Source organism: Schistocerca gregaria, chromosome X, assembly GCF_023897955.1.
Source record: "Schistocerca gregaria isolate iqSchGreg1 chromosome X, iqSchGreg1.2, whole genome shotgun sequence".
In the NCBI taxonomy this organism is placed as follows: Eukaryota; Metazoa; Arthropoda; class Insecta; order Orthoptera; family Acrididae; genus Schistocerca; species Schistocerca gregaria.
The window spans coordinates 331,142,594-331,160,612 of record NC_064931.1 but is presented as its reverse complement, the minus strand read 5'-3'; the positions used below and the strand labels follow the sequence as shown (position 1 = coordinate 331,160,612).

The following is an 18,019-nucleotide window of genomic DNA, read 5'->3' as shown; positions in this document are numbered from 1 at the left end:
TCCAAAGTGGCTAAAAGTGGGCAATCCAGCAAGAGGTGGACACTGTCATTTGGGAGTCACAGTGACACCGAGGTGAGTCCTTGTGACAGAGGAGCTAACCATGTGTCAGCCATGTATGGCCAATGCAGATTCGATAAAGGACAACTGATTCCCTGCGAGAAGCCCACAGGGAAGACTTCTACACGTTTGCAGTCTCCTTAATGACACACAGTTTGTTGCGCATACTGTTATGCCACTCCGTCACCCAAAGGCAAAAAACCTTGCGGCCTAAGACAGAATGCAAGTCAGTTTTAGAGATGCCCATCTTCAAGAGCAGTTTCCTTGTAGCCTGTCTGGTCAGCCTGTCAGCAAGTTCATTTCCTGGGATTCCGACGTGTCCTGGGGTCCATAGAAACACCACTGAGCGACTGGACAATTCTATGGCAGAGATGGACTCCCAGGCGTTCACTAACAAATGATGGCGAGGGTAGCACTGCTCAATAGTTTGTAAGTTGCTCAGGAAGTCAGAACAGAGAAAAAATGACTCATCAGAACAGGAATGGATGTACTGAAGTGCACAAGATATGGCCACAAGCTCTGCAGGGAATATGCTGCAGCCAGTGGGCAAGGAATGCTGTTCAATATGGCCTCTGTGGACATAGGCGAAGCCAACATTACCATCAGCCATTGAGCCATTGGTATAAACAACTTCAGAGCCCCGGAACACATCAAGAATCGAGAGGAAGTGACAGAGGAGAGCGGCAGGGTTAACAGGTTAACAGAGACCAGACGAAGCTTCGGCCATGGTGTACCACATAGGGGTGTACGTGAATGGACCTCAAGTAGAGGTGGTAAAGGGAAGGACTCCAGTTCAGAGAGAAGGGATCGCATGTGAACTGAAGTTGTGAGCCCTGACCTGGGCCACTGTTGCGGGAGATGAACTGCAGTGGGTGGGAAAAGGAGATGGTAATTCGGATGCTCAGGAGAACTACGAATGTGTACAACATAACTGGTGAGCAGTCGTGCACATCAGATCTGTAATGGAGGGACTCTGGCCTCCACCAGGACACTTGTCACCAGACTGATTCTAAAAGCTCCCCTTGCTAGGTGAACACCACAGTGGTGCACTGGGTCAAGGAAACACAATGCCGAGGGTGCCGCAGATCCATAAACCAGACTTCCATAGTCAAGGTGGGATTGAACAAGGACTCTGTACAGCTGCAGCAGCGTAGAGCGATCTGCACCACAATTGGTGTTGTTCATGCACTGGAGAGCACTGAAGTGCTGCCAGCACTCTCGCTTACGCTGATGGAGGTGAGATAGCCAAGTCAATTGGGCATCGAAAACCAGTCCTATGAATCGATACGTCTCCACTACGGCGAGTGGATCATCATTAAGATAAAGTTCAGGTTCCAGACGAATGGTACAATGCTGATAGAATTGCATGACACACAACTTCATGACTGGAAACTGGAAGCTGTGGGATAGAGCCCATGACTGCACCTTGTGAATGGCTCCCTGTAGGTGCCGCTCAGCAACACCAGTACTGGAGGGGCAATTTGAAATGCGAAAGTCATCCCACAAACAGAGAAGGGGAAACCGACGGCCCTACAGCTGCTGCTGGGCCATTGATGGTCACTAAAAATAGAGATACACTCAATACGGAACCCTGTGGAATGTCATTCTCCTGAATACGGGGGGAACTATGGCAGGCACCAACTTGGACACAGAAAGTACAGAGTGACAGAAAGTTTTGGATAAAAATCAAGATCGGGCCCCAGAGACCTCACTTGTACAATGTGGCAAGCATATGATGTTGCCAGGTCATGTCTTATGCTTCCCGTAAGTCAAAAAAGATGACAACCAGATGCTGCCACCTCGAGAAGGCTCTTCGGATGGCAGACTCAAGGGACCCTGGCAGAAGCCGCCCTGACATGGAGCCAGTAGGCCACGTGACTCCAGGACCCAAACCAACCGCCAACACACCACACTTTCCAGCAGCTTACAGAGAACGTTGGTTAGGCTGATGGGCCAATAGCTATCCACATCAAGCGGATTTTTACTGGGTTTTAGCACCGGAAAGATGGTGCTCCCCTGCCGTTGCGATGGAAATATGCCATCCCACAAGATCCAGTTGAAGATCATGAGGAGATATCGCTTGTAGTCAGAAGAGAGATGTTTAATCATCTGACTGTGGATCTGATCTGGCCCATAAGCTGTGGCAGGCCATTGTGCAAGGGCGCTGAGGAGCTCCCACTCTGTAAATGGGGTGGTATAGGGTTCCCTGTGGTGTGTAGTGAACAAGAGGACTTTCCTTTCCATCTGCTGTTTGAGGGTGCGAAAGTATGGAGGGTAATTCTCCGAGGTAGAGGCTCGAGCATAGTGCTCAGCAAAGTGCTTGCCAATCGTGTTGTGTCGGTAGAGAGCATGCCATTGATGTTAATGCCAGGGACACATTAGTGTCTGGTACCCAAAAAGACTTGGGAAGGTGACGTATGGAACCCAATGGTTGACACGTACCTCTCCCAATACTCCTGTTTCCGTCATTTTATAAGCAGGCAAATGCAGGGACAGAGGCACTTAAAGGCTATTAGGTGCTCTATGGATTGGTGCCGTTTATGTTACTGTAGAGCACGCCCATGCTCTTTAATTGCCTCAGTGACTTCCAGCGAACACCAAGGAACTTCTGCCGGGGCACCCTAGAGAATGGGGGATCACATTTTCTGCCACAGAAATTATCGTTGTAGTGACCTGATCAATCACGACATTGATGGCACAATGTGGGGGAGATTCAACAGTAACAGCAGAGGTGAAGGCTACCTACTCTTCCTTGTTCAAAGACCATTTGGTAGGCGTCCATGGGCATGATGCCGGGGAGTCATAAGAAGATGGGGAAGTGGTCAGTACCACACAGGTCGTCATGTGCTCTCCAGTGGATAGATGGAAGGAGTCCTGAGCTGCAAATTGATAAATCAATGGCCAAGTAACTACCATGAGCCACACTGAAATGTGTGGTGGCCCCAGTATTTAAGAGGCAGAGGTTGAGTTGGGACAGTAAATTTTTTACATCTCTGCCATGGGCAGTAATCATGGTACTACCCCACAAGGGGTTATGGGCGTTAAAATCTCCCACAAGTAGGAAAGGTTTAGGGAGTTGATCAATTAGTGCAGCCAATACCTTCAGGGGTACCACACCACCTGCAAGGAGATACACGTTGCAGATAGTTATTTCCTGCATCATCCATATCCTGACAGCCACAGCTTCAAGAGGAGTTTGAAGGGGCACAAGTTCACTACATACCGAGTTCAGGACATAAACGCAAACTCCACCAGACACACCATTATATTCGCTACAGTTCTTGTAATATCCCCTGTAGCCGCAAAGGGTATGGGTCCGTGTCGTCGTGAACCAGGTTTCCTGGAGGGCAATGCAGAAAGCAGATGTAAAGCTTAACAGTTGCCACAGCACAGACAGGTGGTGGAAAAAACTACCATAATTCCACTGGAGGATGATGTGCTCATCAGACTGGAAAGGCATGAAACACTCAATGAGGTAGTCTACACCTCAGGGTCACCTATTGTCACCAACTTATTTCCTGAACAGGCTATATCCATTGTGTCTGAGGGTCTGGCGAGATCTAGGTCCTCAGCAGACGCCAGAAACTTCACCTCATCCTCAGACGCACAGCTTGTAGGCAGCAGTGGTGTGAGTGCCACGACAATTCCTTTTGTCTTCGGGGTCTTCTTTCTTGATTTCTCTCACTGATCCTTGGGTTTCTCTGGCTGGGAGGCCTTCACTCATTCAGTCTCTGGGACTGAGGATGATTGGGAAACCCTACAACCAGCTGCTTTTGGGCACTTCAGCCACTGGTGGGTGTCATCTTGCCCACTAGCAGAAACCTGGGAAGGGAGTGACCCAAGGGACCCCTTCCTAGCGACAGGAGCTGAAGAAGACTTACGCTTCTCTGGCTGAGAAGTGGGGACTGGTGTACCTGATGGTTGGGGGGTGGGGGGGGGGGGACAGTGCTCCTGAGGTACGTGGTGTGGGAGCAACAGGGAGGGAAGTGCAGCCCTCCCCTATCAAAGAGGCAGGTGTAGTCTTCCCGCTCTGAGAACCGACGGGAACTCGCGGAACTGATAGACCTACAACTATTCTCGTAGTGGCAGCGTAAGAGGTGGTCATAGCCACAGGATGTAGGTGCTCAAATTTCCTCTTGGCGTTAGTGTAGGTCAGTCGGTCCAGGGTCTTGTATTCCATGACTTACCTTTATCGCTGTAAAATCCTGCAGTCTGGTGAGCAAACGGGATGGTCATATGCCTTGACATCACAGCAGTAGACCATCACCTTGACCTTCCCAGGTAATGTGTCACCCTCGAAGGCCAAGATGAAGGCACCGGTGGCAACCTGATTATGCCTCGGACGCCAATGGACAAGCCAGACAAAATGAACTCCTCATCACTATAAGTTGGCACTCAACTCGTCGTCAGACTGTAAAACAAGGTCCCTGTGGAATATTATACCCTGGACCATACTTAAGCTCTTATGAAGTGTGATGGTAACAGAAACATCCCCCAGTTTGTCGCTAGTAGTAATGCCCTTGACTGGGCAGAGGATGGTGTTTTTATTAAGGCTGACCCTGACCACATTTTGGACAAGCCCTCCAACTCCCCAAACTTGTCCTCTAAATGCACTGCAAAAAACTGAGGCTTCATCGAGACAAAGGAGTCCCCATCAGCTCTCGTACATGCAAGGTACTGGGGCGAATAAGGTTCACTGTCATCCTTAGCCTGGCATTCCTCCCATGGTCTGGCCAGGGAGGGGAATGATTTAGGATCATACTTCCTTGCATTGCACTGAGACTTTGAACGCTTAGCGACTGCTGGTGTTTGATCACCAGCAAGTGACAATGTGGTACGCTTTATTGTGCGTCATCCGCCCTGATGCCACCCACTCCAACCAGGGGCCCTCCCTGCGGGTGCCATCCAGCCGTAGCAAAGGACACCTGGCAGTAAGGCCACTGCCGGGAGTCCCGATGCCCCAGGGTGATGGGCATCTACTCCTTGGCATACATGGGGAGTTAACAGCACAGGCATCAGCAGAGCGATGCCTGTGTAGTCAGGGGGCTGCAACCTACAGGGTACATGGCAGCCCCACCACAACGGACTGGCTATTGTGCTGGATATGAGGTGCAAGGAATTCCATGGTCCTCGTGAGCACAAAAAATGACACTGCACAGTGGGAGGAGTAAAATGCCCCCAGGTAGGTGTCCTTGCTGACGAGATGGAGGATGAGCGGGACTGCAATGCCACGATGAAAAAGTGGGGTAATGATCTCAATGCACGATGGACACGATGCACCATGTAAGGCGCCCTTCCCCAATTGGCTCGCTCTTCAGGAAATTTTGAAAAATGGAGGTCAAACCCTACAGGGCACCATCACATAAAGGCTGAAAGGTGTGAGACTCGTTTTAGTCGCCTCTTACAACAGGCACAAATACCTCAGGCCTATTCTAACCCCTGGACCTGCAGGGGGGATGCAAAATGTCTTTATGTCAAATCTTTAATTCAAGAAGTAGTTGTGCTTGTAACTACTGACTCGGTGGAGCAAATTAAGGACACCTGACACTGAGTGTTTCTGTGGTCAGAGCTGATGCAATAAGCCACAGCATAATGCTTTATGTTTCACTCATAACAAATGTGGGCATAAACTTGGTAATGCTGGCCGTGACCTTTACCAAGATGTTGAACTTGGGAGGTCATCATTGGTCATAAGTGAATCTGTCATCAATCCAAAGGTTGGTTTGAACACAACTGTGTTTTTACTAAGCACACTGCTGTGGAAGATCGTATGTTGCCCTTTCCTTTCTCAGACCCTTGAAGTGACAGATAGCCAAACCAATGATCAAAAGCCAGGCCTTTGGATCCATAGTCAAACACAGGGGGCATCAAATATTTGAAGTAGCAGCCAAATAAGAACACCTCATGCAACACTGCAATCAACTCTGGCAATGAAAGCTAAATGATGTTACAATACTGATACAATCTTGTCAGTGTCAGCTTAAAATATACCTGGCAAGGATGGTTTTCGGAAGAATAATCATCTCATCTGGATTTCAATACAAAGAGTTAGTTCACATGCTTCATTGAAATGGAGGAAACAGCTGTTGTAAATTATGCAGGTGTGAGCCATGGTCGTATCTTCAGATATTCCAAACTGCATGATAGGCTGGAATATACTCTTTTTTTAGTAGCATTAAGGGGATGGGTGATGCTCAAGTCTGAGCACAGTGTGGTACTTGGGTAAGCTTTCACTAGACCAGTATTCTTAGGGTTACCCGCAATGTCAATGTTTTCTGGTCACTAATATTGCAAAACTTGTTTATAAATGATTCTGTCAGATGCGAATACCAACTACAGGGTATCTACTACTAGCTGCACAGAATAATGTCTGTGGATAAGAAAAAAGCCAATCATGTTGCAGCCTCAGTGTTGATTAGCTACGAGGCCTAAATGCTTAATTTGGAGAGCAGCTTAGAAATCATTAAACTGGACAATCAGTAATGGGTTTTCAAGACGGGAAGAAAACAAGTTTAGCAAGACCATGACGAGGAGAGTTATCAGAAATTTTTGGCTTTAATAGACATACTTTATTATTTTTGGCTGGGCATATCAAACTTTATGGAGACAGGTTTGCTGTAGGTATAACTAATTGACAGATGTGACCGTCAAGGTTAGGGGTAGTGATCTGACCCTACTACATGCCGTTATTGGTGGCAGCCTTGAGTTAAATCAGTGAGTTAATGGTTATCTGGAGGAGATATTGGTCAAATAAATATACTTAGAAAGGTTTATTGAAGTGTGAGTAAACATTATTGTTTCTTTAGTGACTTTCTGACTTCATATATTTGAACTATTCTCTTGAGATTTTTCTGTACCGAGATACTGCAAAGAGCCAATTGATCATAGATTGACAGAACTGCATATGTCCAGTCCAGCAGTTGGTTCTTCAAATTTATTAAAGGTCACTCGGACTGATAAAGATCGGTGATTAGTAATGACAGTTGTGACTTTTTAACTTCTCTCATGATGCAATATGATGCTGTCAGCCTTTATCAAATACTACACCACTCACATAGTTACGCAAAGAGTAGGTTCTCGTCTAACGATTAAGAGTTCCTTCACCAACAGTAGCCCAATTAAAATGCACATAGGCATTGCATGTGTTCTGAAGGTCAAGAGTGTGTATAACATGGCATGGAAGTGATATAATAATGTTGTGCAGTTACCAAAGAGAAGATGGTTAGAAACTTCTAGCTGAGTCAAAGGGTTATATTTCCATGAGCTTTTACCTCTATTACTCTCAGACTGCAATGAACAGTTGACTACAAATTTCGTGAATGGATAAATGCACCATGAGATTGTGGTTTAATATCTGAAATTGTTTAAACAGAAGCCTGGAAGATGTAGGTGTACAAACTAAAACACAATTCTAATTGCTTTATTTTTGTCTGGGTGAGGAGTTACCCCAAAATATTAACCCATAGGACATCAGTGAATGAAAATATGCAAAATATACACCCATAAATTTAGTACTTATTCTTATGGCAAAAGTGTTTAGCAGATCTGTTATATGTTTTTTTCCCATTTAAGCATTCATCATTGTGCACACCCAAGAACTTGAAACTTTTTGTCCTGTTTCTTACTTTTTTGCTGTCTACATTTACAGCAGATGGGTTTTTCTTTACAGTACACAATTGGATGAGTTGTGTTTTATTGAAAGTTTAATGCTAGCCCATTAGGGCAAAATCAGTTAATGACTTTAACAAAACCATCAATTACTATTTTTCCTATGCTTATTTGAATGCTTGAAAATAATGCTTTTATCATCTTTCTAAAGGACTAATTTTGCCTCCTGATTCAAATAAAATGGTAGATCATTAACAAAGAGCAAGGACAGTAATGGAGCCCAAGATCAAACCCTGCAGATGCCCATTTTGATTTCTTCCCATGTTGGTAAGATAGCATCTCTGTTCATATTACTCAAACATCCTAGCGTAACTTTCTGCATCCCACTTCAACAGGAACTATACCAGGCATGTGCTGGACTCTATATTACATAAAAATTTAATTTCTCTAATAGAATATTAGGAATGACACAATCAAATGTAATAAGTCACAGAACATCCCAACTGATGATAGTTATTATGTGCTCAGTGAAAGTATAAAAAGCTTCCTTTTGAAGTCCAAACTGTGACTCTGACGGGACCATGCCACGATCCGACATATAAGCAGGCCGAACACCAGTCAGTCAGTCAGAGTCAGTTGTGATGTGACCTGTGGAATGCGTGGCAAGTGTGCTACTGGTTTGTCTTAGATGCAATTATCATGGACGCTATTTGTCATTGGAAAAACTTTGACATGGTACAAACTGAACTTTTTTGCTTTGGGATATGGACTTGAGTTAGTTTGCACTGTTTCAGAGGAGCATCAGATACATCTCTTACTATAAATAAGCTTCGCAGGTCCCCACTAGCTCAGGTGTAACGTACCTTTACAAAAGACACTAAACCATATTTCTAGCTCACTTTTCTTGACAGGTTCCTTTAGGAAATTTGCATTAAAATTGCTACAAATCAATAATCCCTTTTTTCTGCCTGAGATATCATAATAAGGAAAAGAAATTAGTCATGAAAATTTCCAAATTATCCAGTGGAAATCTGTATACTGTAACAATCACAAATGTTATACTGTACAATAATTCACAAGCAAATGTTTGTATATCCTAGCCTATAAAAATGTACTTATCTCCATATTTTTGATTTCACACTCATTTTTATAAGAAAATGAAAACTTCTCCCTTATCTATGGTGGATCTAAGCAGCTTATATGTAACCACTTAATGAGAGATTCTGTCTCATTGGCCATATAGTGTTCAAACAAATACATTTCTTTCCAGCAGCTGAGATCATCTTAACTAACAGGTCATTTACTTTATTTTTTCTCTCTCTCACGTTCTTATGAACCAAGTTGACATTGAGATACATAATTTAGTTTTTAAAGGAAATACAATATTGCATTTCTGTGTGAAGTATGATTGCCTTAAGTCACCATTTTATGTTCACAAATACAAAGGTGTGTCAAACATGGAAAAATAAAAAATCACAAGTATAATATTTAAAAGAAGGGTTCTGAATAATAGACAGGAGAGAAATAAATTTTTCTTTTTTTTTTTAATTTATGAAATCAATATCACAGTCCTATAAGTAACACACATAAGTTTACACAGCACGTAAGTATGAATAAGAGTAACAAAACTGTGATCTCAATTACATGACAGTAAATGTCAGCACAGTGAGGACAGGGTATATTTAAGAGATGACATGGATATTTTTAAGCACAGACAAACTTCAAAGGCAATGTTGTCATTGTGTTAGAAATGTGTTATTCCAGCTCCATATCTTCTTTTATTTGCCTTTCCTTCTTACAAAAAATAAGATATCAAACAGGTAGTGGTTTTCAGGATATTTGTTTAACATTGTGTTTCAACATGTGCAAGAGAGCATAAACAAAACCTCTTAACAGCTGAAGACACCATTATGTAGGCACTGTTTTGGCACTCAAATCTGAAAATGAGTATGGTATAATTATTTTATATTACTACATATATGCAACACAGTAGCTAATAACAGAGATGTAATCCATGCCAACAAGAATTTAAAAAGTAAAAATAATGAATTCTCAACTTGTAACAGAATACACAAAGCACAGAAACCTGCTAAGAAATCATGACATATGTTATACTGCTGACCATAAAAATTGTATACCATGCATGTGACACGTAACAAATGTCAAACTGGCATGAAGTGCAGTTTATCAGTCAGCTACATTGCTGCTCGTTTTTGTTGTAATCTCATAATTTGTGAGAATATGGAATTGATGCAACAGTATCACTGCCAGTTCCTACACAAGGTTTGCATTTCAATTCCATTTTCTGACATTTTGACTTTTCTATTGAATGGCACATTATCTTCTAACAGCTTCAGGAAGCTTTCAATTTTATTCAAAGGATCTGGGATATATAATAGGAACAGAGACAGCCCTGTGACATCTTTGGTGTACACCAAAAATTACTTTTATATCTTTCACACCATTAAGAACAACATACTGAGTTCCACCTGGTAGGAAGTAACTGGTCAAATCACATATCTGGTCCAATATCCCACATGCTCATCTTTTGTTCACTAAGCAACAGTGTGGAACTGTATCAAACATCTTCTAGAAGTTGAGGAGCAGAGCATCAACATGGGTACTATTATCCACTGCCACCCAAATTCCATGAAAGTATAGACTAATTATTTTCACAAGGTTTATGCTCATGGAATAAAGTTTATTCCAATGCAGTAGGTTTCCAGTTTCCAAAAAGGTGCTAAAACATACACACACTACTGTCCATTAAAATTGCTACACCACGAAGATGACGTGCTACAGATGGGAAATTTAACCGACAAGAAGAAGATGCTGTCATATGCAAATGATGAGCTTTTCACAGCTTTCACACAAGGTTGCCGCTGGTGGCGACACCTACAACGTGCTGACATGAGGAAAGTTTCCAACCGATTTCTCATACACAAACAGCAGTTGACCAGAGTTGCCTGGTGAAACGTCGTTGTGATGCAACGTGTAAAAAGGAGAAATGTGCACCATCACGTTTCCGGGTTGTAGCCTATCGTGATTGCGGTTTCTTGTATCGCGACATTACTGCTCGCGTTGATCGAGATCCAATGACTGTTAGCAGAACATAGAATTGGTGGGTTCAGGAGCATAACACGGAACTCCGTGCTGTATCCCAACGGCCTCATATCACTAGCAGTTGAAATGACAGGCATCTTATCCGCATGGCTGTAATGGATTGTGCAGCCAATTCTCGATCCCTGAGTCAACAGATGGGGATGTTTGCAAAACAACAACCATCTGCACGAACAGTTCGACGACGTTTGCAGCAGCATCGACTATCAGCTTGAAGACCATGGTTGCGGTTAACCTTGAATCTGCATCACAGACAGGAGCGCTTGTGATGGTGTACTCAACGACTAACCTGGATGCACAAATGGCAAAACGTCATTTTTTCGGATGAATCCAGGTTCTGTTTACAGCAGCATGATGGTCGCATCCGTGTTTGGCGACATCACGGTGAACACACATTGGAAGCGTGTATTCGTCATCGCCATACTGGCGTATCACCCGGCGTGGTGGTATGGGGTGCCACTGGTACACGTCTGATCACCTCTTGTTTGCATTGACGGCACTCTGAACAGTGGACGTTACATTTCAGATGTGTTACGACCCATGGCTCTACCCTTCATTCGATTCCAGCGAAACCCTACGTTTCAGCAGGATAATGCATGAACGCATGTTGCAGGTCCTGTACGGGCCTTTCTGGATACAGAAAATGTTCGACTGCTGCCCTGGCCAGCACAGCCTCCAGACCTCTCACCAACTGAAAATGTCGTAATGGAGGCCGAGCAACTGGCTCATCATAATACACCAGTCGCTACTCTTAATGAACTGTGGTATTGTGCTGAAGCTGCATGGGCAGCTGTACCTGTACACACCATCCAAGCTCTGTTTGACTCAATGCCCAAGCATATCAAGGCCGTTATTACAGCCAGAGGTGGTTGTTCTGGGTATTGATTTCTCAAGGTCTATGAAAACGTAATCACATGTCAGTTCTAATATAATATATTTGTCCAATGAATATCTGTTTGTCATCTGCATTTCTTCTTGGTGTAGCAATTTTAATGGCCAGTAGTGTAAAAAATGTTCGACAATTCTAAAACAGATTAGGTAACAGTATATGCCTATAATTATACTCATCTGTCTGCCGACCCTTCTTGAGAATGGGAATCATCAATACCTTCTTTTTCTAGTCCTTTAGAATGCTTTCATTGCTACAGTGTCTTGTATAATCTGTACAGAGTAATACAGGTATCTCATTAGGTCCTACAGCCTTTCTAATTTTTAGTTATTTTCCATTCCACTGTCACTTGCCCTAATATCTGTCACTTCCGTGTTTGTGCAATGAAAGTGAAAGGGAACCATACGGCAATTTTCCCCAGCAAAACAATTTTGGAGTGCCAAATTCTGTATGTTGGCCCCCTCGGTGTCTGTAACTACTTTGGTGTCAGTATTAATATTAAACAACAGGATAAACAGCTTTGCTCCATTTACTGACTTTACATAAGACCAAAAGTACTTTACAGTTTTTCATCACATTGGTTACCAGAATTTTACTTTTGGGTTCATTGAATGCTTCTCACTTTTCTCTGCTTACATTTATTTTGGCTTCATATAATTTTTGTTCGTCAGTTAGACTTCGCCATTGTTTAAATTTGTAATATGTTATCTGGGTACTAAACCACAGCACTCTTTTCCATTTCTCACAACCTTGCCCAGGATATAATTGTCTTCAGCATACTGTACAATAATTTTAACCATTTCCATTTACATTCCACATTCTCACACCTATAAACAAATGCTGAATGTCAATTGCTTAAATAATCTTTGAATGAAAGGCTAGTTGTCTTCACCAAGACAGCCAGCTATCTAAAGAAGAAGAGGATGACCTCTGTTAGGCAGAAACATTTTGCAACCTTTCCTAACATTACTTTTAACACCAGTAATCACTGATATTATAATAACCATACAATAACCGATTCCCTCTTTTTTGTTTCTCAATCAGATATTTTAACTCTGTTAGTTACCATGAGTGATTTTCCAAGGTAATTTTCAGAGGAGACATTCACAATAATCTCATATGAATCCTTGTCCTTGCAACCAGTTTCACCAAGAAATTTTATCTCCAAGTGGCCTTTGAACCATTCTGTCACTAAAGCTACTGAGGCAGGTGATCTATAAATGCATCCAATTAATATGCTTGACCTAATTTTAACCAGACTATTTTCTATTTTGAACTGTGATAACACCATTAGATCTTATCAAGTTGTTCACAGCACTACAAATGCCACAATGGGTGTCCATCCTATCCTTGCAGTATATTCTTAAATAGGAATTCAAGTCTCAGCTGCTACTGTGTGGTCATTGTTATAAGCAAGATTATTTGTAGGACCTTATAATGAATGCTCCTGCAATCAGTACCACATTAATGTTTCCTCTTCCTTATCTGCAAAGATGAAACCCCTATGTGATGTGGCTGAGCTAGTCCTCTTTCTGAATATGACACTTAATTCATCATCAAGCCTATGGATGGGTTCTTCTAACCAGAAGAGCGCTCAGGTACCCACTACATGAAGAGCTGCTTCCTTTATGAAGGGTACAAATGACATACTCAGTGGGACCACACAATTCTACATTTGACAACAGAAATGAAGATTTATCATTCAAGACTATTGCAAATCATTTGAGTCTGCCACTTAAACACTCAACTCAGCTCCTAACTAGGGTATCATAATTAATTCTGAGGATGATGCTCTATATCCTGAGTCATATTTCCACCCTGTCTACAAGGCTATCTGCCTTCACCAACTCACAAAACCATCTAAAGAAACAAAGAATGATTTCTGAGACAACAAGGTGGCTGGTATCATTCATGCCCACATGAGCGACTTTTTGTAGATAGCTGTACCAAATGCCTTCAACAGCAAACGGCGCATCACAATTAAATCTAAAAACAATATAAAATAATTTCTGAGTTATATTTCAACAACTTTGTTTTTAGGTATGCCACAGTATGAGCCTGTTAAAACAATCAATGAGACCATGAACTGAACTCGAGGAAATTATTTTTCCCAAACGATGTAAATATTCGGTCTCTAGATTGATGCACAATGCCATACAGTCAGATTCTGAACGACGGTCACAAGAGCAGTTAAAGTAACATGCACTTTATTTTTACGAGGGCAGAGGGCGGGGGGGGGGGGGGGGAGGGCAGAGAGCGGGTGGGGGGGCGAGGGCAGAGGGCGGGTGGGGGGGCGAGGGCAGAGGGCGGGTGGGGGGGCGAGGGCAGAGGGCGGGTGGGGGGGCGAGGGCAGAGGGCGGGGGGGCGAGGGCAGAGGGCGGGGGGGGCGAGGGCAGAGGGCGGGGGGGCGAGGGCAGAGGGCGGGGGGGCGAGGGCAGAGGGCGGGGGGGGCGAGGGCAGAGGGCGGGGGGGGCGAGGGCAGAGGGGGACGAGGGCAGAGGGGGGACGAGGGCAGAGGGGGGACGAGGGCAGAGGGGGGGGCGAGGGCAGAGGGGGGGGCGAGGGCAGAGGGGGGGGCGAGGGCAGAGGGGGGGCGAGGGCAGAGGGGGGGCGAGGGCAGAGGGGGGAGCGAGGGCAGAGGGGGGGGCGAGGGCAGAGGGGGGAGCGAGGGCAGAGGGGGGGGGTGAGGGCAGAGGGGGGAGCGAGGGCAGAGGGGGGAGCGAGGGCAGAGCAAGGGGTGAGAAGGGGTGTGGAGAGGAAGAAGGTTTGTTTGTGGAGAGGGAGGAGTGGCATGGAGGGGGAGGTGGGGCATGGAGGGAAAGGATGGGGAATGGGCAAGGATGGGGAGTAGGGGGATGAGTATGCAGAAAAAGCTGAGTACCTATGTCACATGAAAGCATCTTGGACAGTGGCCAGTGACATAAGCCCAGCCGTTGCCACATGGCAGTGGGTGGAACTGTGGAAGTGCTTGGCTCCTGCTGGATGTTGCGCCGGCAAGTCACTGACATCAACTGAAGGAGATGGCTACTAATGTCCTCAATATGGTTCTTGGCTGCAGCTGTGGCATGTGCCGTTATGCTTCCTCCCTCCTAGAAAACTCCTGCCCTCTAGATGCCTACTTGTGAGCTGTTTGAAACATAAGCACTGTTACATATACACTATTATTTACACTCTGTCTCCCATACTTCTCTCAAAGTGATACTTGATGCTTTACATTGTTCACATGTCCTTTTCTGTCTCACTAGCATTTGGCACATACGCTAAGTTCGTACTTCATGATTGGCTCTGTTCTTTGCCAGTTTGTTCTTTGTTGGTGAGCAGCTTTTGGCACCACTATGTTGGAGGGGGGCAGTTATCAGGGTGATACTAGCACTATGATTTAATTTCCTCTTTATCTGCACCTATCTGTATAATCTTCTACAAGTTTACTTTAATAATTTAATACCTATAGTTAACGACTATACACATACTGTGATCTAAGCCTTTCATTAACCCACAGGGAACAAAACTGACCTATGCAAACTGAACAATACACACACTGCTCTACAGTTTGGTGTTATTGGCCTGTGTGAATTTTGTGGTTTGTGCACTGTCCTGTTGTACCATACCTTATATCTTAGCAATTAGGAAAGATGTACTTGCAACAGTCAGAAATCTGTGGTGACTTTGCTTTTGTCACATTTTTAAGACCCAGTGATCAGGAATCTATTGGAACTTCCACAACCTTTTACTGTTTTAGTCTTTATCTATCCCCTTATGTTACATCTCTTGGTTAGTTGGCTATGGTTGGTGAATCTACTATCATTAACATTGCTTCTCAAGGGATCTGGAGCAGCTTAATTGATGACATCTTGGCCAATGACACATCTCACTTCCTTGAGGTATCTTAGTATTTTTGCTGTTTTGAGACATTGTCTGAAGACAACAAAACCTAACCAAATAATACCACTATGACTGATTATTATTATTCTAATTCACTGGTGCTGTTATCACAGCTTAACTATATCTTATTGAAGTAAGTTGTGGCTGTTAACTATTTTCACTGGAGGTCATATTTTTCCAGATTACACCTCCTAATATTCTTGACTTATATTTAGTTGCCATGACCTTAAATCCTACACGATACCCGCCTTTAGTTACCAATTTACAAGGTACTTCTACTGTGCTTAACCATCCTAAAGTATTTACTCTACAGAATTTCTATTTAAAATAAAAATCTTGTGGCTTTTCTGGCCTATCCTCAAAAAAATTACCCAAGTTTTTGGGGGTACTAAGGCTTCCCATACCTGAGCTAGGTGCTCTTACAGCACTGGCTGGCATAATGCGCTTTTTGATGGCATACCCAGCAAACTACAGGGTGCAACTTAGTGCATGGAGTGAAGTTCCCAGGTGAATTGCACTGAGTGCACGTGACAGGGATTACTGTTTCAGCCCTTGGTTTTCTACTAAAACGTACAGCAATATCTAATCCCGACATCAAAAGAACAACCATATCTAATCCTGACATTATAAAAACACCACAGAGAGGTGAAGGCATCAGGACGCAGCATTAGCAGAATTACGCAGGCCTGGGCCGCGTGTGGCGAGGTTGCGTTAGTCGACTCATCGAGACCCTTCTAATAAACACATCGCCGCTTAACTGTTAGATTCAGCAGCGGTCTGCACTATTTAAGGGCATCAGAAGTGGGCGTTCAGTCACTGTCACGTCATCGTCATCAGTGACGCACTCTCCGAGGACCGGTCAGTGGGGGGGGGGGGGGGGGGGGCGTTACCCGCTGCTGCATCGGTGACTCCCGGCATCATCACAAGCCGTTGCGTCTGCGAGCTGGGCCGCGCCTCATGCTGCTAACCTCCTACTACCTGCGCAGCCGCTGACCGAGCACGGCGTTGCGTTCCCCGGACTGCGTGCATCAGCTTGTCTCCACCATGACACGAGCGGTGGGGCTGAGCTACTGGAAAATGTATTGGGAGAACCACCAATAATGAGGAAGATTGCTAGAAACAGCCACCTACTTCTACCCAGCCATGCCTTACAACCCCGATCATGTCACCTGCTCCGGTCATCCCATTACAAGTGGTGTCAGTCGGGCAATCTGCGCATCACACACTCCTGTTACAATTGGTGACAGTAGTGGTCTTCTCCCTGGATCTGGAGGAAATTGTGGCTGGTAATCGAAGAGGATATGTGGCAGCTAGAAGGGCAACAATGGATCAGCAACTCCTGCAACATGACAAGTAAGTGCCAATTTTTCGTTTGGTGGTTTGTCTGAACCTGTAGCATAGTCCGTCTTCCCTTCCTGTTCTTTCTGGGCTTAATGTAGTCTTGATTCGATAGCTGGTAGTGATGGAGCAGTCTGTCAGCTGAGATGGCTATTCAGCAGCTACTTGAGCGAGTGTCAGAATTAGAGATAGAGCTTGCTCGGTCTAATAAAGCGAGCATTGAACGGTTTCCTGTTAATGCAGTAATTCTTGACACTAACGCTGCATCTTTGGTCACCTCTTTCTCGGGAAAAGCTGGGGAGGATGTTGTGATTTTTTTTTTAGAACCTTAGCACGGCCGCTAAATTGGTGGTGGTGGTTAGTGTTTAACGTCCCGTCGACAACGAGGTCATTAGAGACGGAGCGCAAGCCCAGGTTAGGGAAGGATTGGGCAGGAAATCAGCCGTGCCCTTTCAAAGGAACCATCCCAGCATTTGCATGAAATGATTTAGAGAAATCACAGAAAACCTAAATCAGGATGGCTGGAGAATGCGAGTCCAGTGTGCAAACCACTGCGCCACCTCGCTCGGTGCCACTAAATTGGGAAATTGGGGTGCAGAAACACTTTTGCATGTGGCTAAGTTGAAAGTAACTGGGGATGCCACAGCGTATGTTACATGCCATGAAGAATTAAGGGATGCTCAGACATTTGAAGTATTCAAAAAATGGTTGCTGGAAAGATATCGGAGGAAAAATACGTCTAGATATTATCGGGAACAGTTCAATAGAATGTACCAAAGGAATGGGGAATCAATAGACGCTTCTGTAGACTGAATTTGAAAAATGAATGTTAACACTTATGAGCTAACGGATTCCGATAGGGTTAATGAAGCCATTCTGCAGGAAGCTGAGCAGAGGGCACTAGACGCATTTTTGTGGGGAATACAACCCGAAACCTCCCGCAAGATTAGGATGGAATTCCCTAAGACTCTCAATGAGGCAGTCAGAATCGCTGTGGCATTAGAGGAAGTTGAAGCAGTAACAAAGATGCGGGACAGGAAAGCAGTATTTAATGCAGAAGTAAAATGCTTCAGATTAGGTCAGATGAGACACATTACACATGATTGCAAGGAAGTGCAGTGCAGG

At 44.4% G+C, this 18,019-nt stretch overlaps 1 protein-coding gene across 5 annotated transcripts in view; it reads right to left on the bottom strand.

The window, feature by feature from the left end:
* Nucleotides 1–9,196: 9,196 nt before the first annotated feature.
* The window catches only part of LOC126299091 (Bardet-Biedl syndrome 2 protein homolog), a 159,376-nt gene continuing 150,553 nt past the window's right edge, over nt 9,197–18,019 (bottom strand). For all 5 annotated transcript variants that reach the window (XM_049990763.1, XM_049990766.1, XM_049990764.1 and 2 more), the window contains one exon: nt 9,197–9,602. The gene's annotated coding sequence lies outside the window, so the exon portion shown is untranslated. The remainder of the gene's footprint in view (nt 9,603–18,019) is intronic.